Consider the following 22,111-nt stretch of genomic DNA (forward strand, 5'->3'; position numbering starts at 1 on the left):
CTATGGGCTTTCCTGCTGATGCTCCTCCATCAATATGCTGTGGATGCACATCTGCATTGCTCCACCCTGCTCCGCCCCACAAACTGGCAGAACCTATTATACTGGACAACAGGGCAACGGTCATTGGTTAGCCTAGAGATTGACAACCCACCCAGGTGAATCAGCTGTGGCCTAGGAGGACAGGGTACAGGGTCATAACAGTCTAGCAAAAAGGACTGTGGAGCCCCTGAAATATGTTTAGTATATTTGGGAATCTGGTTTAAGAAAGCTGGGTCCTATTTCAGGCTACCATGGGCTCAGGATGGGCTCTAAAGAATATCTCAATGAGGATAAATTTCTCCTTAGGCCATTTCACACACACACACACACACACATACACACACACACACACACACAGACAAATATGGTACCTGGTGCGTTAATGTTGTCCTGAGCCTCTGCCAGTAGAGTCCCACTCAGGTCTGCCCCTGTTTCAAAGTGCTCAGGATACAAATTATGTCATTGTGACCTGAAAAAAGGACGCCTATAATGAAATCTCAGGCAATGTGACAAAGTAGAATTCTAAGAATGTAAAGCAGTGTGAAACAAACAGTTTGGGCACAGGGAGGGAGGCAGGGGATGGAGAGAAGGTGGGAGGCGTCTTCCTTGCATCTGAAAAGTCACAGCACATCATCAACAATTCCTGGGAAGGCTGGCCCCTCTGCCCCTCTCCGTTCAACTAGATTTGCCTCTCCTGTGTGCCTTTAGACTATTATTATTAACATAAAAAAGCCCTATGTACATTGACTGGATACGCCTTGACTCATTCTGAGTGTTATCAGCAGTATTAAACCTCACAATTTTTACTTTTTATCTGTGATTTTTACAGTGGGTTCCTGCATTCTGAAGTGGAACTATAGGCTCTTGCCTGGTCCCAGCTGTTCTCATTAAGTCCTTAATATTGACTGAATCTCCCACCAGTGAAGAGGTAGGTCATCAGAAGAGGAACAGCCATATCTCATGTACAAGACAAGCTTAAAAAGTCATATTGCATTTTGTTCATTCATTCAGCAAAAGTCTTGGAATGAGTGCTATTGCCAGGCACCATGCCAGGTGCTGGGAATATGGTGAAGAGTAAGTTAGATAAAGTTCCTGCCCTCAGGGAGCTTGCAATCTTGTCGAGAGATAGACATTAAACAAATAATTACTTAATACAAATTGTGCTGAGAGCTGGGCAGAAGTATATGCTGTCATGGGCAAGAATAAAAGGATAATCAGTTTCAGACATGGAGTGGGACAATGGTCAGGGAGGACCCTGAGGAAGCAACTACTTAGCCAAAATTGAAGGAGAAGCTGAACAAGCTAGAGGAAGAATAAGGGGGAAGAACATTCTAGGTGGACCAGACAGCAGGTGCCAAAGCCCTGGGACAGCGAAGCACTGGACATAGTCAAAGAATTGAAAGACCACATATAGTGTAGTGAGAAAGAGCAAGAGAGGTTTGGGATGAGGCAGTTACTCAATCCTTGTCTTCTATCTGAAAGTTTATTGTAAGGGATCTAATCTGTTGCTTTCCATGTGAAAAAAGCAGGTGAATGTTAAATGGCTCTAATGCTAACCTGTCCAATATAGGCAGCCACCAGTCACATCTGGCTGCTGAACACTTGAAATGTGGCTGATTCAAATTGAGATGAGTTGTACATGTAAAATACACACTGGATTTCAAAGACTTGGAATTAATAATTTTTTACATTGATTACATGTTGAAACAATATTTTTGATACATTGAGTCAAATAAAATATGTCATTAAAATTAATCTCACTCGTTTCTTTTTTAATATAGCTAGTAGAAAATTTGAAATTACGTATACGGTCTGCATTATATTTCTGTTGGACAGCGCGGCTGTAAAGTATTTACTTAGCTATGAAGAAAAACTACTTGACTATGAGGGAGATTGGGTAATTTAGGAAGGGAAATTTAAAGAATTCAGTCCCAGGAGATCTTCAAAAACAGGGCAGTAGCAAATCATCTATCTCGAATGACTTAGGAGTTTGATTTCCCTAGAGGCTGGGAAGAGAACCAACCATAGAAGCTCTTAAGGTCTCTTCCAAGGACAACAGAATCCACTTACTATCAGGTATTAGTAGGTGTACAAAATCGTTGGAAGGGCTGGAGGAGCAGGGTCTAGGTGGAGCTTCTAGGAACAACTCCCAACCCCCAGAATCACGCTGCTGCTTCTGGGGGGGAAACTGCTGCTGCCTCCACAGGAAGCTGCTGACCATTGAGCACATTGCCTCCCTCACAACATTCATGCCAGAAACGTGGATGACTCTTTCCTGATTTTACTTAATTCTGAATTCAGCTCATATGGGAGCATCTGATTGGCAGAAACTAAACTACGTTCACCATTTAGCTGAAAGGGACTCTAGGAAATGTAGTTTTTAGTGTTTCAGCTTTTGCAACAGAGCAAGACACACTAGAAGGAAGTTGCAATGGATATTGGCTGAGCCAATCCACAGTGCCTACCATAAGGGTGGGGAGAACACTTGCAAGGATGCCAATGTGCAAAAAAGAGTTCAGCACTTCCAGCCAGGCTGGAGTATGCCAACTTGGTGAGGGAAATGGAGGTATCAAGAAGGAACATGGATGAACCTTGAATATATTATGCTAAATGAAAAAAGCCAGTCACAAAGGACCACATACTGTGTGATTCCATTTATATGAAATGTCCAGAATAGACAAATCTATAGAGACAGAAAATAGATTAATGGTTGTCTAGGGCTTGGGAAATGGTGAGTAGATTGGCAGGTTGTGGTTAATGGGTGCAGTGTTTCTTTTTGAGATGATAAATGTTCCAAAACTGATTGTGGTGGTAGGTGCACAACTCTGGGAATGTATTAAAAGCCATTGAATCATGCACATTAAGTCGGTAAATTGTATGGTATGTGAATTATATGTCAATAAAGTTGTTTTTAAAAAAATGGACTCCCAGCTTCCTGAAACAAACAACCAAGTGGATGAAAGTACAACTTACTGAGATAGGAGCTCCCATTTCCAGTAATATAGCAGGCTATATCCAGACTGAACCTCTTGTTGAAAACAACTAAAATTGCTGGCTTAAATTTCAAAATTAGGGGGCCAGCCCCATGGCTGAGTGGTTAAGTTCACATGCTCTGCTTTGGTGGCCCAGGGTTTCACTGGTTCAGATCCTGGGCACAGACATGGCACCGCTTATCAAGCCCTGCTGAGGCAGTGTCCCACATAGCACAACCAGAAGGACCTACAACTATAATATACAACTATGTACTGGGGGGACTTTGGGGAGAAGAAGAGGAAGAAGAAAAAAAGAAGAAGATTGGCAACAGATGTTAGCTCAGGTGCCAATCTTTAAAAAAACAATTCAAAACCATATTCTTAAAAGCATCTTGCAATATAGTAGGGAAAATATCATGCTAAAATCTGAGTGGAGGCGTAAACCAGAAGAGATAAATGAGGCTTTGAAGATTCTTTTGACGAAATTTACCAAACTTGCAAAACCTTAACTTCAGTTTTCATGGAGGACAAAGTTCAAGACCCATCCAAGACGAGATGAGAAGCTGATAGGAGACCCTGCCCTCATAAAGTTTTGGTTAGAAATAAACCCCTTCCCCACCCCTTCCCAGCAGTCAGCAAGGAAAGTTCCTCAGTGGTGAGCAGAGCAGAGAGGGGAACTGTCCCAAAAAGTTATAACCACAGACTAGGAACATTCCTAGTGTAGATTCGCAGCCAAAATTTACATTCCTGAGTAGTCCTAAAAACCTCAAACTAAAGGATTAAGTTTAAAGCAATGGGTTACTGATAGAAACTGACGAAGTGATGCTGCATGACTTCTGAGGCAAACTCAGAAAGGCCTGCAGCTTCCACCAGGTTTTCTTGGAATACTCACTTTTGGGAGATTTCCTCTCTGAATCCAGCTGCCTTGCTGCGAGAAGTTCAAACCATATGTACCAGAACGAAGATGTCAAGTGAATGAAGAAACCTCTAGATGATTTCAGCCTCCAGCCAAATGACTCACTCTTGGTGTTCAAGTCTTCCCCACGGAGGACGCAGACCTTGTGGCGCAGGGACAAGCCTTCCCTCTTGTACCCTATCCATATAATAAGCCAAATAAAGTGATTATTGTTTTATATCGCTAACTTTGAGGTGGTTTATGATACAACAACTATAATCATAATGGATTTTATTACCTGGAAATGGATGCTGCCATAAGAAAAGCCTAAAACGTGAAGGATTAGCTTTGGGACCAGGTGGCAGGTAGAAGCTGGAAGACCTTGGACAAGATTGTTAGCAGAAGTCTGATAGGGCTCCAGAGGATCGTCAGTGAGGGTTTATAGGTAAATGAGAAAATTATTGAAAGCTGGAGGAAAAGGGAGTCTTTCTACATAGTGGTGGAAAGATTAGCAACACTGTTGCCTGCCACCACATGGAAAATAAGAGCTGTACCTAATGAACTCAGTGAGTAGTGAAAGAGATTTCTGGGCAAACTGTTGAAAGTGCCAACTGGTCTCTTTTAGCTCTGATGTTAAGACTTAGAGAGAGAGATGAGCTAAGAAAACAACAAAATTTGGAAGAAATAGGAAGGAACCAGGACTTGTGGAGTTTGAAAATTAAACTATTTCTTGCTCCCAGCTGTTCCAGAGGGCAAAAAATTCTCAAATTTAAAAACAACCTCGGGGCAAAGATCAAAGCGGGGGTGGGCCTGTACGATCCCTTGTTAAGACCTTAGAAAGATCTAGGGCGGTGTCTCATAGAACCTTTCAGCTATGCAAGGCCTTGTAAGGATTTCAAGGTGTGCTTCACAGACCTTCCCTGTTAAAAATAAGGCTTCCATCAATATTATACGCATTGTCCTCATCAGCCTCACAGAGGGTCTAACGTGGAGAAAGGCCTTCTACAGTGTAACTCTGACACCACTCCATCAAGAGGCAGAATCTAATTCCCCTCCTTTGAATCTGGGATGGCCTGTATCTTTCTTGTCACCAGTAGAATGTGGCACAAGCAACACTGCCTGACTTCCGAGTCTGGGTCAGAAAAGACTTGCAGCTCCCACCTAGTTCTCTTGGAGCACATGATCTCAGGTTGCACCCATAGCATGGTGGCTATGAGAAGCCCAAGCCACACGGAGAAGCCTTAAGCAAGTTGTCCAGTCAGTAGTCCCATCTGAGGCCAGCCTTTGCATCATACCAGCCCAGGCACCAGATGTGAGCAATAGAGCCTTCAGATTATCACAGCCCCCAGCCATTCAAGTCACCCCCAGCATTTGTGTCTTCCCTGCTTAGGGCCCAGTCACCATGGAACAGAGACCAGGTATCTCTGCAGTGACCCCTCTCCCCCAAATTCCTAACCTAGAGTTTGTGAGTGTAATAAGATGGTTATTGTTTTACACCACTAACCTTGGGTTAGTTCGATATACAGCAATGGAAACCAGAATAGGAAGCACAACACAAAGACCCAAAAGGAGGTGGTACCGCAGATAAAGGTGGGCTACTACTGGGTATTTGAAGTAATCATCCTCACTGTTGTTTTCTGCCATGAGAAATCAAAAGTAAGATAAAGAAGAAAAAGGCAAGATCATCTGAGATGGGAGTGGTTGCGAAAATCATGGAGATGTGGCTTACACTTCTGTATAACCCCTAGACAGAGCACGTTACTCATTTTTGGTCTTTCTATTTGTAGTAGAGATAAATACAGAGGCCTCTGGTCCTACCCAGGTTTGCTTTGCATGAGGCTTTCTTACAGAGTAGGGCCCAACAAGGGCAGCTTCCCCCACTGCCCCCTGCCCCGCACCAAGCAACAACCCAGCAGATGTCTAAGCTGGCTCTCCACACGTCCCTGTTCTACTCCTTGCTAAAGCCGACACCCACTGCAGACGCTGGGACTGGGCCGTTCCATCCCACCTCCAGCCAAATCATCTCTCTGTTAGCGGCCCTGGTTGTTGGATCACTGGAAAAGAAAAAGGAAGACATTCTGTAGAGTTTCTTTTGGCCCAGATATGATTCCCCTGTCTCCTGGGCCATTCTCCTTCAATGGGTATCAATTTCAAGGACACCCTGCCGTGGCTCACTCTAGCCCATATTAATTCTATAGCTATGTGTGAATTCTAAATCAGGAGGCATTAGATCTTTGGGTCATTTGCACATGGTTTTCACTTTGGAATGCATTCAGGGTGCAGGGCAAATGCCTGCTGACCCCATGTTTATTTTTTCAGCTGGTGATTGGAGTTCTGGTCCAGTTATAATAGATGGACATGCCAATGTCTTGTCCATTTTCAGCTTTACTGCAAATCTTGCATTGCATCGGGGTCATATTTCTAATCTCAGCATGCAAAAAAGAAGTAATTTTCACGTCCATGTTTACAAAGTAAATACCATTGTGTTTGCCCCCCACCTCCACCCAGATAGAACTATTTTAAGAAGAAAATACATGCATATTAAAAAATAAAATTTTAAGCTTCTGGGGGAATGTTGTTAATATAAAAGTATTTTTAAATTATAAAAGCTTTTTAAAAAATATTCTATTCTATTATCTGTGCCCACTCTCTGCCTGTAGTATCTTACACCTCCTCGACTGAATAACAGTCTTCCTTCTTCTATGTGTTTATTCAATCATGTAGTAAATGTTGATTGATTGCCTACTGTGAGCCAGATATTGGGGACACAAGAGTGATTAAGACAGACAAAATGAAGTTCTTGCTTTCATGGCATCTACATTTGGGTTCAGGGAGACAGACAGTAAACAAGTAAACAAATAGATAAGGTAATTTCACACTGAGATGCTTTGAAGAAAATAAGCAGGGGTAAATGAACAACTAACAGAGGTCACTTTAGGTAGAGTGGTCAGGGAAGGCCTCTCTGAGACCTAGAAGCTATGAAGGAGCCAGCCTTGCAAAGAGCCTGGGGAAAGAGCTGCAGGCAGAGGGAACAGCAAATGCAGGAGCCCAAGAGAGGAAAGAGCTTGGAAGAAATCAGAACAGAGCTGGAGAGGTAGGCAAAGGCCAGATCATGCAGGAGCTTGTGGGCTTCCACACTGACATGATTTTTGCCAAGGGAGTGACATGATCATATTTATATTTCTAAAGTATCATAGCTTACTTTGGCTGATGTGAGGAATGGATGGGAGGTGGGTTGGGAGCAAAGACAGGAAGCTGGAGACCAGATAGAAGTCTGCAACAGTTCAAAAGAAGAGACTGCTTCTCTTGTGCCATCAGCAAAATATGTTTTGAGTGGGATTTTTTAGGCAATGGTCATAGATCTGCCTTGATGGATTTACATGTATTGTGAGATTATAATAAGATATCTCTTGACATCTTTGGTTCTGTGTCTCACCAACTCAATGAATCACCATCTTCAACCTTTGAAAATGCAATAACACATTAATTCAATGCTACAAATGTTTTGAGCACCTGATATGTGTAGGGCACTGTGTTAAGATTTGGATTTGCAAAAGTAGATGACTCTTGGTCCCAGCTCTCTAGGAAACCACCGTATGAGAACAAGCAGGCAGCCTACCAGAAGCAAGCAAATCAGTAACAAGATGGTGCTTTGTTTTCCTTGTAGCAGTAAAATAAAACCCTCAGAGCCCTGGGAGCAGAGTGATTCTACAGACCTCTAGATGGATTTGGCAGAGAAGAAGAATCAGAAAGACTTCACTAATGTCAGAAATGAAAAGCGAATTTGTATCCTCAACTTTATTTCACCCATGCAGCCCTCCCTGGAGTGGAGCCCCTGCAACTGATTTGCTGGTGTGATTTCCTCTTTATTTCCTTATATCTGGAATGGCAGAAGCCGGTGAAAAAGAGAGGTCCTCTGACTTCAACAAAGGTTCGAGTCGGCTCCTTCATAAAAAATGACTTCTTCATTCAAACAAAATATTTCCCACAATGCAATACCACATCCTTCCCTTGCCAAATAAAAACAGCTTCCATGAATCGTGACATTTAAATAAAAAATGTTTGGAAAATTTCTTTAGAAGAGAGACATGGCACGACAGCAAGCTAGAAACTAAGCTCTGTCCCCCCCTTTTGCTCTTAGCACTTCCGTGTGCAAGTTTGTAAGACAGAATTGAGCCCTGTAATGGTTCTCAACCCTGGCCACACATTGCAATCACCTGAAGAGCTTTTAAAAAAATACTGATGCCTGGATCCTAGCCCCAGGGATGCTTATTTAATTGGTCTGAGGTATGTCCTAGGCATAAGTATTTCTTAAAACCTCTTTCCAAGTGATTCTAATGTGCAGCCATGATTGGGAACTGCTGGTCTGTTAGCCCCTTAAAGAGTTGTACTTAGGGCCAGGGACTAAAATACAGACTCAAAATAAAGCAACCTGTTTCCACAAACTAGATGTAGTTCCCCCACCATGCGGTCCTACAGTTCCCTGTGCTTTCCTTCATGGGATTCAAACAGTTTGTAATTGTGTGTGTGTGTGTGAGAGAGAGAGAGAGAGAGAGAGAGATTACTGAACTAATGTCAGTCTCCCCATTGGAATTAAGATTCATGAGGACAAGTTGTCTGTGTACCAAAGCACTATAGCATTGTGGTTAAATACACAAGTTCTAGAGTCAATCTGCATTGGACTCCCAATTCCATCACTTGCCAGCTGTGGGACCTTGCATATATTTCTTAACCATCTATATCTCAGTTTCCTTAGCTACAAAATGGGACTGTGGAAAAATTAGGGTGGTCATGAGAATTATATGAGATGTGTGGTAGTTTTAAGATATGTCTGCAAATTCTTCAGCTCACTCTTCCCTCCAAAATGTGGAGCTGAAGTTCTCCTCCCTTGAGTATGAGTGGACTTAGTGACTAACAAATAAAATATGACCGATGTGATAATGTCTTTGAGATTAGGACATAAAAGGCATGTCACTTGCTTGGATCACTTGCTCTGGAGCAAATCAGCTGCCTTCATGTGAGGACACTCAATCAGCCAACAGAGAGGCCTATATGGTGAGGAATTGATGCCTCCTGCCAATAGACCTGTGAGGGAACCATCCTGGAAGTGGATCCTCCAGCCTTCAGATGATGGCAGTCCCTGCCGACATCCTGACAGAAACCACCAGAGAAACCCTAAAGCAGAACCGACCTGCTAAAGCACTCCAGAATTCTTCACCCACAGAAACTGAGATAATCAATGCTTGCTGTTTAAACTATTACATTTTAGAGTAATTTTTTACCCAGCTTCAGAGAACTAATACAAGCTGATAATGTTATGTGCAGTAAGTACTCAGGAAATATTAGTCATTGTTGTTACTGCTATGTCCTCCTTTGTATCCTTAGCACCTAACTCCTGCTACTTAATAGGAGCTCAATATATAGATGGGAGTAAATAAATAGATGAACAGACACACAAAGTAAAATGAAGGGTTGAGGCAATCATCCACGGCAGTTGTTTCTGAAATTATTTGAGAAAGGACATTTTCAAATGAAATCTTACTGTATGTTATCAGTCAGGGTTGAGTCAAGAAAACAGAAACTACTTTAGGTGCTTCAAACAGAGGGAATTTAATGTTAGGAATTGGTTACACAGGCAATGGAAACACTGAGAAGCCAAACAGGAAGAGTGAGGCAACCTAGAGATTAGCTGGAGCAGGAAGCTGAGATTTTTCTTAGAGGGAGGAGGACAATGAGAAGAAGTGGTATTGCTAGAGACCAGAAGTTTGGACCATCCATAGTGAGACCGAAGAACGAGGATTGTTGGGCCAGAGGCGTGAAAGAGAAGCCACCTGAGTCAGAGATAGAGAGGAAGAAACACCTTAGCTTCTTCATTTCTCTTGCCCTCCAGTGCATCCCATTGGCCAAATCTCCCAGAAAGCCAGCTAGTCACTGAGCCCTGGGAAATGAATGTAGTTCCCTACAAAACAGAGCAGAGCAGAAGGGTGAGGAATGGCTCTGAGGACAAAATTATATGTACATAATTGATACATGTAATTATATATATGTGTACATGCATATGAAGTATATGTATTATAAATATGTAGATATATAGACAGGAAATGAAAAAGCAAATGTCGAAAATGACCAGCACACACCAAAAAAGAAAACAGATAAAAGCATTATTTTATTTATCTTACAAATTTAAGTGTAAAGCATTTACACTTTTTGTACAATTGATAAGAACACATGTTAATATATTGGTAGTGTCTAGTGTGTTAAAATTTAATATGTTGCATATTTAAATGTATATATAGCTCTTATTTTTAATTTTTAAATAAAATTCTGGATTTGGGAAACTACTAATCTAGGTAATCAATCAAAATGCTTTTACTCTAAAAGTTACTCTTTTTCTTTGGCCATAAATTGACAATATTAAGATAATGATACAATTTGAATAAACACTTGATTAGAATAATAATATTATATAAATGTTAGTTTCCTAATTTTTATAATAGTGCTGTGGTTGTGTAAGAGAACAAACTTGTTTTTTAGGAAGTATACATTAAAGTATTTAGGGGTAAAGGGGTATTATCATATGTGTATCATGTGTTTCAAACTGTTCAGGAAAAAAATTATGTAAATATGGAGAGAGAGGGAAAATGATAAAGCAAATGTGGTAAATATTAACGTTTGGGGAATCTGGGTAAAAGGAATTCTTGTACTACACTTGCAATGTTCATGTAAGTCTGGAATTATTTCAAGATCAAAAGTTAAAAATAAATAAAAACATTTTGCTTAAAGGAAATGTGATTTAATATGAAGGAGTGGGGGGAGATTTGGGAGGGAATGATTAAGAAACTAGTTAAGAAGATAAAAGAAGAAAGACAAACTTTTGGCCAAATCTTAAAATGGGCCAGCATGGTCTCTTTCAGTCTCTGACAAGAGGCAGTGTCTATAACTTGCAGCTGATGGCTGGGGACGTTCTTGCAGCTGTTGACATCTTCAGCTCAATACCCACAAACCTCTGGAAGGTGAAGATGGAAAGCAACAGCCTGGCAGGATTTACAGAGCATTCTAATACTCTTAGCTCCCCTCCCTAGTGGCAAGTCTCAAAATGAAAGACACCAGACCTGGAGAAGAATTTTGAGAAATTTAGGACATTTGTAAATGTAAGACGATGAAGGAAATCTGATTCACTTAGCAAGTAGGGGGAAAAATAAACCTTAAATGATCTAGAAAATGGTAAAAATGTGGGATGATGCTTAAAATTCCAAGACTAGTCTTCAGAAATCCAAAGAGGCCATCAGCATATTGTAAATTAAATTTCCTGAAAGATCATCTGGGATTAAACTAGTACCCAGCATTTGTGAACTTCATATAGAGGCAAAGAACTTTGTCTGCTGTAGATTAATGAGAACATTAATGCAGAAGTTTTCTCTAAAATTGAGATGTGACACCCGAGAGCACAGCTCAAAAATTGTATCAAACACTGCTTACCAATCTTACCAGAAAATGACTGGCACCCAGGGAAAAATGTACAAAGAAAACAAGCAGGCAATTTACTAAGAAGAAATGCAAAATTCCAAAAAATACATATTTTTTAAAAATATGACCAATAATAAAAAATTACAAATTTATGCAATGATGAAGTATTATTTTTATCTATCAAATTAGCCAAGTTGCTTTTTAAAAACTTTTAATACCCAGTGTTAGTAAAAGTGAGACAAAGGCATGTATACATGTATTGTACATATCAAGAAAGAGCATAAATTGGTGCTTTCAGGAGTGTAATTTAGCAATCCATTTAAAAAGACTTAAAAATACACAGACTATTTGACACAGAAATTCTACTTCTTGGAGTTTACCTTAAGAAAATAATCATGAGCATCCCAAAAGATTTTGCCAAAGGAATATTTATAAAATGGAAAAATTAGAACAGCCTATATTGTAAAAATATGCATATCCGTAGCTTGGAGTATTATGCGGCCATTAGAAATAACATAAAGGAAGAACAGGTTTAAGGCAGGGAAAAATAGTCTCATTATATTAAGTAGGGAAAAGTGGGTTATAAAACAGTGATGTCCCTTTTTTTTTCTGAGTAAGATTAACCCTGAGCTAACACCTGTTGCCACTCTTCCTCTATTTGACATGTGGGTCGCTGCCACAGCATGGCTGACGAGTGGTATAGGTCTGCACCTGGGATCTGGACCTGAGAATTGGGGCCACCAAAGCAGAGTGTGTCAAACTTAACCACTAGGCCATGGGGCTGGCCCCAATGTTACATTTTTTAAAAAAGCTTACTTCTGCATACTTGCAAGACTGAAAAAATTTACACCAAGTGGTAAGTGGTAAGAGTATGGGCAATTTTAATTTTCTTCCTCCTGATCATCTGTATCTTGTAAGTTTTCTTCAATAAACAAAAATTATCTTTTAAAGTATTTGGAGTATTTGTTTTTAGTTACAAACCAAAGTTACAGAAGTCACTGGGGACTTTGTAAGAAGGATGCAGCCCCTGCTCACTCTCATGCCTTTTCCCAAAGAGAAAGAGTTAGGGAGACTCCTGCTGGACCACAGGACAGGGCCTACTGGGGAAGCTGAGGCCCCCAGCCCAGACCTGTCAATAAAGGGATGTAGGGGATGCAGACTTTGGACTATTTGGGAAATTCTGAGAATTTAGGAATCGGTAGAATCAAGAAATACACACAGAGTGATCACATGAATCCTGGAATGCTCCCTGATTAGGAAAAGGAAACTCAGATTTTGACTTTTAAAATTAAAATCAAAGATGATAGTACTCTTGGCTATTCTTGGTACAAACCCTGTGTTCAATTGGCCAGCCAGATCTTTTCCTCTAAACTTCAGTTTAATTAAACATATTTTTCCTAAATTATGTTGCTGAAGTCTGAAAATGAAGTTAAGTGCTCTCAACCTAGCAGACTATTCCCATGCTTAACCAAGAGATCATACGTAAGAAAAAAGAGAATTTTTTTTTAAAGATTCATTTGAGTAAAATCAGACTTCAAGTAGTGCCTATTTATGAGGGCCTCTAAAGGACAGAGAGAAACAACACAATTCATTTGGGGTCAAAAACTTCCCTGGACCACTCCTTCTCTGCCTGGGCCCCTGAGAGACCCTAACCCCTCAAATCGCAGACTGTCTCCAGAAATCGTCCTTTCTCAGGGTACTCAGAGGCACGGTCCGTACTAGATGCCCTCACAGCCGCTGCCATAGGACAGTTCTCTACTTAAAAAGGAAAATTTGCATTCCAAGTTTGATAGAAAAATCTCCATTCCAACTGAACTGTAATTAGAAACCTAAGTCATTTGTACATCTTGGAAGAGAGATTCCAGATTTTCCAAAGAAATGCTTGAAGGAATCATTTCCTCAAAACTGAAATTGTTACCCTCCATCTGGGAAATTTAATTTCATGCTCCCAAATGGATATTATGGGCATCGCATTGTTTTGCAGAGCACACATAGCTCTAATTATATGGAAACAGTGCACCAAGGAACCACATGGCAACCGTCATGCGATTGGAGGGTAATTATCGGCTCCTTTCCTCTAAAGCCACACAATAAAATATTAAAATTGTAAATAACGCAGTAATTAACCTGTTAACTCTTTGCACAGTGTTTTGCTAGGTGTAACACCCTGGGAGAGGGAAATGTTTAATCATAAAAAGTTCAAGCCTCAATTTCCCTAAACAAAAGGACTTCATAACAAAAGGAAGAAATGCTAAGATCTACATAGCATTGAGCCAAAAAGAAGCTGAACTGCCTGTTTTTGCCTTAAGGAAACTGTAAAGTCTTAGATATCCAGCTTTGGGGAAATTGGAGCCATAATGTTACTCAACCCTGTTAATTTTGCTAGTTCATTCAAAATAGAAAGGATCCCAACCTGTGAAATGGGATCAGTCTAAAGTGATTTGACAACTTGAAGTGGTTACTATTGAAGCCTGCCTCAGGAGCTGTCTCCCTAAACTGCCACATTCCTCCCAGCTCTCTAGATGTTTCTTATTCAACAAATATCTGTATTACGATCCTACTAAAGTGTGAGGTAAAGAGATTCCTAGATAATTTCTTTGAGCCCTCCAATATCCTGAAGCTTTGCTAAGCAAAGCATCGAACAGAGTCCCAAAATGAGTCATGACAGAAAATTCTAAGATCAGTGCCATAAGTTTTATGCCAGCTGTCAGAGCCCCTGATTACACTAAGCAGTCAGTTTTTACTCTCTGAGCGTCTTCCCTGCCCAAGCACTGTAGGCTGATTGAGCCCATCAAGTTGGCTTTAAGCCCTTTGGAATATGGAGCTAGAACTTCAACTTTTCCATCAAAGCCAGCCTCTGATTTTGCGTCCTAGGTGGGCAGCATACATTTACAGGGCACCAACCTTTGCAGAATGATCTGCACCACACATTGCAGGAGAGTCAGGGGCTGAGAAACATTATTCTGATGCCATAAGAGTTTACAGTCAAGCTAGGGATTAAGAATTTTGGTGCTGGAAAGGACTTAAGGGAAAGAGAGATCAAAGTAGAGAATTGTAAAGTCCCATAGTCTCAGGGTGGTCAGTCACTGTTCACACCCACCACCTACCCCCTGACAATGATAGGGGGCTGCTTACGCTAGAAAGGCTATAAATGTTTACTTCAGTTTTAAATAAATTATTACATGTTATTATGTAGGTAATGCACATGCTAATTTCAAAAGGCAGAAAAATGTATAGAGGAAAATGTTTCCCTACCATTTTGGGTCCCCAGCCGTCGAATTCCCCAACTCAGAAGCAATGCATGTTGCCACTTTCTTACACATAATTGTAAAGATAGTCTGTGCATCTATAACATGTGTATTCGGAGGGAGATATATACAAAATAGTATGTTATGAGTACTAGTCTGCTTCTTGATATTTTCACTTAATTTGGCGATTACAATCTTGGAGATTCCATATCAGTATATATAGCCCTTCTTTATTTTTTAAATTTAATTTTCTAATCAGAAATTAGTCACATGACTCAAAATTAACTTAAAAATAAATTTAAACAACAACTACAGCAAAGTTGCAGGGTGTAAAATCAACATACATAAATCAGTAGCATTTCTATATGCTAACAATGAACTAACAGAAAAAGATCTCAAGAACTCAATCCCATTCACAATCGCAACAAAAAGAATAAAATACCTTGGGATAAATTTAACCAAGGAAGTGAAAGATCTATACAAGGAAAACTACAAGACCTTCTTGAAAGAAATCGATGACGACATAAAGAGATGGAAAGACATTCCATGCACATGGATTGGAAGAATAAACATAGTTAAAATGTCCATACTACCTAAAGCAATCTACAGATTCAACACTATCCCAATCAGAATTCCAATGTCATTCTTTACAGAAACTGAACAAAGAATCCTAAAATTCATATGGGGCAACAAAAGACCCTGAATTGCTAAAGCAATCCTGAGAAAGAAGAACAAAGCTGGAGGCATCACAATCCCTGATTTCAAAACATACTACAAAGCTACGGTAATCAAAACAGCATGGTACTGGTACAAAAACAGATGCACAGATCAATGAAACAGGATTGAAAGCCCAGAAATAAAACCACACATCTATGGACAGCTTATCTTTGACAAAGGAGCTGAGGGCCTACAATGGAGGAAAGAAAGTCTCTTCAACAAATGGTGCTGGGAAAACTGGACAGCCACATGTAAAAGAATGAAAATCAACCATTCTTTTTCACCATTCACTAAAATAAACTCAAAATGGATCAAAGACCTAAAGATTAGGCCTGAAACAATAAGTCTTCTAGAAGAGAATATCGGCAGTACACTCTTTGACGTCAGCTTCAAAAGAATCTTTTCGGACACCGTAACCCCTCAGATGAGGGAAACAATAGAAAGAATAAACAAATGGGACTTCATCAGACTAAAGAGCTTCTTCAAGGCAAGGGAAAACAGGATTGAAACAAAAAAAATCCCACTAATTAGGAAAAAAATATTCACAAGCTATGTATCTGACAAAGGGTTAATCTCCATAATATACAAAGAACTCACACAACTCAACAATAAAAAATCAAGCAACCCAATTACAAAATGGGCAGGGGACATGAACAGATATTTCTCCAAAGAAGATATACAGATGGCCAATAGACACATGAAAAGATGCTCATCATCACTAATCATCAGGGAAATGCAAATCAAAACTACACTAAGATATCACCTTACACCTGTTAGAATGGCAAAAATATCCAAAACCAAGAGTGACAAATGTTGGAGAGGTTGTGGAGAAAAGGGAACCCTCATACACTGTTGGTGGGAATGCAAACTGGTACAGCCACTACGGAAAACAGTATGGAGTTTCCTCAAAAAGTTAAGAATAGAAATACCTTATGACCCAGCCATCCCACTACTGAGTATCTATCCTAAGAACCTGAAATCAGCATTTCCAAAAGTTCCATGCACCCTTATGTTCATCGCAGCATTATTCACAATAGTCAAGTCATGGAACCAACCTAAGTGCCCAGCAACTGATGATTGGATAAAGAAGATGTGGTATATATATACAATGGAATACTACTCAGCCATAAAAAAGGACTCATTCACAACAACATGGATAGACCTTGAGGGTATTATGTTGAGTGAAATAAGCCAGACAGAGAAAGACGAACTCTGAATGACTCCACTCATAGGTGGTAGTTAACATATGGACAAAGAGAACTGATCGGTGGTTGCCAGGGGAAATGGGGGTGGGGGGAGGGCACTAGGGGTGAAGTGGTGAACCTAGAACATGACTAACAATGATGTACAACTGTAATTTCACAAGGATGTTAACTTTCATAACCTTAATAAAAATAATAATAATAATAATAAATTTAAAGTTTCTCTGTCACCCATGTCTCAAGTCACCTGTTCCTAACCTATCCCCAAGAACTAACCTCTATTTTTTGTTCTTATGTAAGTTTCCAGAATTTCTGTATGTTTATGCTTATAAGTCAATGGATGTTCTTTTATTTCTCATATTTTAAACAAAAGGCAGAATACTACACATACTCTTTAGCATTTTCTTTTTTTCATTTAACAATATGCTTTCAGGTTGCGGGCAGCTCTTTGCTCTCTTGCAATGGTTCAATAGTATTCTGTTGTACACTGTACCACCATTCGTTCATACAAGTAATGCTGTAGCTAGTAACCTTGTACTTGTGTAATTTCCTACATGGGCTAGTGTTTGTAGGTTAAATTCCCAGAAGAGAAATTGATGGGTCAATGGATATTTGTGTTTGTGATTTTGATTGATATTGTCAAATTGCCCTCTACACGGACTGTACCCATTTAAGCTCCTACCAACAATGTATGAGACCCTGTTTCCCCATCTTCTGGCCAACACAGGTTTTTATCAAACTTTTGGATTCTTATAAATCAAATAGGGTAATTAATTTGTGTTAATTTCCTTTTCTCTTAAGAGCAAGGTTGGTATTGTTTCATCTGTGAAAGCATGATTTGTATTTCCTTTTCTGTGACCTATGTTTTTATATCCTTTGCCCATTTTCCATTATGTTCTTGGTCTTTTGATGACGGATTTGTGAAAGTTTTTATATATTAAAGAAATCAGCCTTCATGCCATGCATTACACACCTTTTTCCCCAGTTTGTTGTGGGTCATTGACTGTATGATTTTTTTTCATGCAGCGTATTTTTATTTTCATATCATCAAATGTATTCACTTTTACAGATTCTGGGTTTTATGTCTGCATTAGAAAGGTCTTCTCCCCAGGGGCTTATACCAGAATATCTCATATGCTTTCCTCTGGTAGTTTCATGGTATATTTTTATATTTTCAGTATCTTTTTTATACTCAAATCTTTGATCCAATTGGAATTTATTCTGATATAAAAAAGTTAAATTGGGACCAAACTTTATTTTTTGTGAGATAGCTACCCCAGTGGTCCTAAAACCTTTATTCAACAATCTACATTTTACCCAATTTAAAAATGTTACTCTACCACATACCAAATTTCTATGTGTATTTGAGCCGGTTTCTCTACTTTGTGTTTTTTCCGTTGATCTGTTTGTCTATATAGGCATGAGTGCTGTAGTTTTGATTACTGAAATCTTACAACATGGTTTACCATCCAGTAAGACCAGTCTCCCCTCAATATTCTTCCTGTTCAGAATTTTCCTGGCTATTCTTGTTTGTTTATTTTCCCACATGAACTTTAGAATCAGCTTGTCAGGTTCCCAGAAAAATAATTCTCTTGGTATTTTTACTGGGATTGTGGTAAATACTTTTAGATTAACTTAGTGAGAATTGATATCTTTATGATTTTGAGTCTTTCACTTCAAGAACATGGCAGGCCTATCCATTTGTAAGTTCTTTTGATTCTCTCAGGAGTGTTTTAAAGTTTTATTGAAATAGGTCCTGTACGTTTCTTGTTCAGCTTTTATCTTGCTTTTTTTTTCTTTGTGCAATTGCAAATAATATCTTTTCTCCTTAAATACTGAATATTTAGGACATCTGCACATCTTGGTCAATATTCTCTGATTTCAAATATCATATTACGTCTCTGAAGCAATGTGACATCAATGCCAAAGCACTTCAAGATGTCTCAAATTATGAAGCTTTCAAAGTAAATAAGGTTTTTTTTTTAAAGATTTTTTTTCCTTTTTTCTCCCCAAAGCCCCCCAGTACATAGTTGTATATTCTTCATTGTGGGTCCTTCTAGTTGTGGCATGTGGGACGCTGCCTCAGCGTGGTTTGATGAGCAGTGCCATGTCTGTGCCCAGGATTCGAACCAACGAAACACTGGGCCGCCTGCAGTGGAGCGCGCAAACTTAACCACTCGGCCACGGGGCCAGCCCCCAAAGTAAATAAGTTTTAATTGACTTTAATTTTTAAAAATCTCCACACAAGGACATGTTTAGGAACTGGCTTTAAAATCTGTTTAATGGGGCTGGCCCGGTGGCACAGTGGTTAAGTTCTCACGTTCCACTTTGGCGGCCAGGGTTTCGACGGTTCAGATCCCGGTGCAGACACGGCACTGCTTGGCAAAAGCCATGCTGTGGTAGGTGTCCCAAGTATAAAGTAGAGGAAGATGGGCACAGGTGTTAGCTCAGGGCCAGTCTTCCTCAGCAAAAAGAGGAGGATTGGCGGCAGATGTTAACTCAGGGCTGCTCCTCCTCAACAAAATAAAAATAAAAATACCTCCTGTTTAGGAGCCAGCCCCGTGGCCAAGGGGTTAAGTTTGCATGCTCTGCTTAGGCGGCCCCGGGTTTCGCCGGTTCGAATCCTGGGCGCGGACATGGCATCGCTTGTCAGGCCACGGTGGGGCGGCGTCCCACATGCCACAACTAGAAGGACCTCAACTAAGATATAAAACTACGTACCGGGGGGATCTGGGAGAAAAAAGCAGAAAAAAAATAAATAAATAAAGCCTGTTTAAAAACAACAACAACAAAACCCTCTCTAGGTTAAAAAAAAAAGTAAAATCAATGAAAACTTCCTTTTTAAAAATAAATTTCTCCTACCATCCCTCCAGGATTCCCTAGAAGCAGGGATCTTAAAACATAAGTCGGATCGTCCGACTCTTATGCTTCAAATCTTCAGCGGCTTCTCATTTCCCTGTAAATAATAGCGATACCTAAGCAGACGTGCAAAGCCAGCATGAAGATCTGAACCCTTCCTTCCTCTTCAGTCTCATCTGCCAGCTCTTGCTTCAGACCTTTGCACATGCCTGCCCCCTGCCTGGAACCCACCCCGCTCCATCCTCCATACACTCAGAGGCTCAGTTTAAATGTCACTTAGGAGGCTTTCCACGACCACCACATCTAAAGGAGATTTTCCCCTCTCAATTCCACATCACAACCCTTTGTTTCCATCTTCACAGGTATCACAATTCTTAATTATTGTAACTGTTAATCTTTCAACTTATTCTTTGCATCTGCCCTAGACTGTGAGCTTTGCACGGGTAGGGCCTTTTTGGTTTTGCTAAACACATCGCCTATAGTACTGCACCAGCACAAAAGAGGGGTTCAATAAAGAATCGTTAAAAGAGTAAATGCATAGATTCCCAAGCAAGCCATCCACTTTCATTTCCTCTTTATTTTCGCTCAGCCTCTTTTTCCCCCACTTCCTCTTTTGCTGCCCAAATCCTGCTCATCCCCCAAGGTCCAGCTCAAAGGCCAGCTTCTCCAGGCCCTCCCCCTGGTGACCTGTTTACTATCCGTTCCTGTCCCTCACCTTCATGCTTGCTGAAAAATTTTCCCCACACCTAGTCAGCAACTTCTTCCAGTTCCCGTGACAGCTATTTTAACACTTCACCAGTCCTCCTTCAGGCTCCCAACCCTATCACTGCATGGAAGGACCTCTCACCTCACTTAGAAAAGAGAGGCCTTAGGATAAGTTCCTGTCATTGTAGTGGTTCCCCTTCTAAACATTTTCAAATCTCTTCCATTGTAAAGACAAGCAAATCCATAAACAAATCCCCCCCTCAATTCACCGCCCACTTGTATGAGTTATTTACCACTACGTAACAAATTACCCCCAAATTCCATGACTTAACAACAGTCGTTTAGTTTGCTCACAGCTCTGCAATTTGGACAAAGATCAGCAGGAAAGGTCATCTCTGCTCTATGTGGCATCAGCTAGGCCGGCTCAACTGAAGGACAGGAGGGTACACTTCAAGCTGGCGAGTTAATTCTGGCTGTCAGCTGGGGCTATGAGTGGGCTCAGTTCTTCTCTACGTGGCTCTTCAAAGGCTGCTTGGACTTCCCAACACTGTGGCTTGGTTCAAGAGTGAGTGTCTGAGACAGAAAGTTAGAAGGTACCAGTTTCTTAAGGTCTGAGTTCAGAAACTAGTACAGCATCACTTCCACCATGTTCTGATAGTTAGATTCAGGAGAAGGGGATATTATCCTGCTGCTTTTTTTTTTTGAGGAAGATTAGCCCTGAGCTACATCTGCTGCCAATCCTCCTCTTTCTGCTGAGGAAGACTGGCCCTGAGCTAACATCTGTGCCCATCTTCCTCTACTTTATATGTGGGACGCCTACCACAGCATGGCTTGCCAAACAGTGTCATGTCCGCACCCGGGATCCAAACCAGCGAACCCCGGGCCGCCGAAGTGGAACATGTGCACTTAACTGCTGCACCACCGGGCCAGCCCCTAACCTACTTCTTGAGGGAAGAATTGTAAAGGATCCTGTGCATATTTTAAAACCATGATACCTTTCCAAAGAAAGTAGGTTCTCTCTCTTCCCCCTTTGCAGCCAATCTACCCAAAAGAGAGGTTTCCACTCACTATCTCCTGTTCCTCTTCAGCTCTTCTCTTCTCCACCAAAAGCAATCCAACTTCAGCCTCCACAACTGAACTTGCTGTCGCCTAAGTCATCATGTTCATTCATGGGCCCTTCCAGTTTATGAGCTGAAGGAGTTAAACCAGACAGAATTTTTAGCTTGAGGTCCAAGGACCTCTGAAATTGGATGTATAATCATGCATACCAGTGCGTTTTTCTGGATAGATGCCATCGCATTTATCAGCTTCTCAACAGGATCTGTGTTTTAGAAAAGATTACTGGCCAGTCAGGGCTCCACAGGGCCTCCAAGTACCTTAGCTTTACATTTCTGTGTCTGTTAATAACAACAAAGCTAGCATTTCTTTGGGATCTTTCTAAGTACCAGGTACTATTCTAAAAGCTTTATGTTCGTGACGTCATTTCATCCTCACAGTTACTCTCCCAAATAGGTATTATTATTACCCCATTTTACAGATGAGTAAACTGAAACACAGAGATTTTGCTATGCACTGAATGTTTATGTCTTTTCAAAATTCACATGTTGAAACTCCAATTCCAGGATGATAGTATTTGGAGGTAGGGCCTTTGGGATGTGATTAGGTCATAACGGTGGAGCCCTCATGCGTGGGATTAGTGCCCTTATAAGAAGAGGCCAGAGAGCTAGCTAGATCTCTTTCCACCACATGAAGATTCAAGAAGTAGACAGTCTGCAACCTGGAAGAGGGCTTTCACCAGAATCTGACCATGCCGGCACCCTCATCTCCGACCTCCAGCCTCTAGAACTGTAAGAAATAAAATTCTGTTGTTTATAAGCTACCCAGTCCATAGTACTTTGTTATAGCAACCCAAACTGACTAAGACAGCTGTCAAAGATCTAACCCAGGGCTACACAGCTGCTAAGTAGCAACAGCAGGAATCAACCCAGGAGATCTGGCTTTGGAGTC

At 40.6% G+C, this 22,111-nt stretch overlaps 1 long non-coding RNA gene across 1 annotated transcript; it reads right to left on the reverse strand.

Annotated features, from left to right (window-relative positions):
• Positions 1-408: 408 nt before the first annotated feature.
• Positions 409-21,358, reverse strand: LOC138917855 (uncharacterized). The gene is made up of 3 exons (XR_011426431.1): positions 21,173-21,358; positions 3,904-4,104; positions 409-508 (listed from the first exon to the last, which is right to left on the reverse strand). It is a non-coding gene; the product is annotated as an uncharacterized lncRNA (long non-coding RNA).
• Positions 21,359-22,111: the final 753 nt, after the last annotated feature.

Source organism: Equus caballus, chromosome 15 (assembly GCF_041296265.1).
Source record: "Equus caballus isolate H_3958 breed thoroughbred chromosome 15, TB-T2T, whole genome shotgun sequence".
Classification (NCBI taxonomy): domain Eukaryota; kingdom Metazoa; phylum Chordata; class Mammalia; order Perissodactyla; family Equidae; genus Equus; species Equus caballus.